The 1499-nt window shown below is 38.6% G+C and overlaps 1 non-coding gene across 1 annotated transcript; it reads right to left on the bottom strand.

Moving 5' to 3' along the window:
* Window positions 1-571: 571 nt before the first annotated feature.
* LOC121207316 (small nucleolar RNA R71) lies at window positions 572-678 on the bottom strand. The gene has a single exon (XR_005902407.1). It is a non-coding gene; the product is annotated as a small nucleolar RNA R71 (small nucleolar RNA).
* Between the last annotated feature and the right edge of the window lie 821 nt (window positions 679-1499).

Raw genomic sequence — 1499 nt, 5'->3', positions numbered from 1 at the left:
AAACCCGTCAGGACCATTACTTTTTGATAGTGAGATCGATCGCACAGCTCGCAGAAACAAAAGAGAAATAAGGCGAAGCCTAAGATACATAGAGGAATAGCAAGAGGAAGACATTCACACCACAACCGAGGAGATGGCTGAAAATCAGGAAAATTCGCTACCTCCTGCGATTGCTGCTGACCCAGTAAATTAGAATCTTGCTCCATGTACTATGTATGATTATGCTAAACCTACTTTAATAGGAACTGAGTTAAGTATAGTTAGGCCTGTTGTTGCTGCAAATAATTTTGAACTGAAACCTAACACAATTCAAATGATCCAACAGTTTGTTCAGTTTGATGGTTTGCAGGATGAGGATCCAAACACTCATTTGACGAATTTCCTAGAGTTTTGAGACACTTTTACAATCAATGACGTTTCTGATGATGCCTTTTGCCTTCGGTTGTTTCCCTTTTTGTTGAGGAACAAAGCAAAATAGTGGTTTAACTCGTTACCATGAGTGTCAATCACTACTTAGGAACAAATGACCAAAAAACTTTTACTTAAATATTTTCTGCCAGCTAAAACTGCTAAATTGAGGAATGATATCTCTTCTTTTGTACAGATGGATCTAGAGACACTCTATGATGCATGGGAGAGATACAATGACCTCTTGAGAAGATGCCCTCACCATGGGCTGCCCTTACGATTGTAGGTTCAAGCATTTCAAAATTGCCTGAATCCTTCGACTAGACAGATGATTGACGCAGCTGCTGGTGGGAATATCAATAACAAAACGCCTAAAGTGGCTTATGAATTTATTGAAGATATTTCACTGAATAACTATTAGTTGCAAGTTATGAGAATAAAACCGATGAAAGCAGCCAGTGTTTTCAACCTCGATGCAGTTACTATACTATCTAATCAGGTAGAACTTTTGAATAAAAAAATTGATGGTTTACTTAACTCTTCATAGGGTCACCCAGTAATGCAATGCAATACAAATGGAGGTGGAACGAGCAATTCAAAATACCTACCTTATGGCCATAACATGGAACACGAGCAACTCAATTTTATGGGTAATAATCTTCAACCTCAGAATAATCCTTATAATAACACTTACAATGCAGGTTGGAGGAACCACCCAAATTTCTAGTAGGGTGGTCAAGGGAATCAAAGGCCACAACATCCTCCGGGTTTTCAACAACTACCTTACCAACAGGAAAAGAAACCAAGCCTTGAGGAAATGCTAACAAAGTTTATCTCGGTGTCGAAAACTTGCTTTTAGAATACCGAAACAACACTTAAAAATTAACAAGTGACAATTCAAGGACTCGAGAATAAATTGGGCAGCTGGCTAAGATGATTTCAGAAAGACCATCAGGAAGTTTACCTAGTAACACCGAACCCAATCCAAAAGAGCATGTGAAAGCAGTTACACTAAGGAGTGGGAAAGTGTTAGCTAAATCTGAAAAGAAGCCACCAAAAGAAGCTGAACAAGACAAAGGAGAGGAAGAAAA

The sequence above is a fragment of the Gossypium hirsutum genome, chromosome A09 (genome assembly GCF_007990345.1).
Source record: "Gossypium hirsutum isolate 1008001.06 chromosome A09, Gossypium_hirsutum_v2.1, whole genome shotgun sequence".
NCBI classification, from domain to species: Eukaryota; Viridiplantae; Streptophyta; class Magnoliopsida; order Malvales; family Malvaceae; genus Gossypium; species Gossypium hirsutum.
The sequence above is the reverse complement of the archived record's forward strand: the minus strand, read 5'-3'. Positions and strand labels throughout refer to the sequence as shown.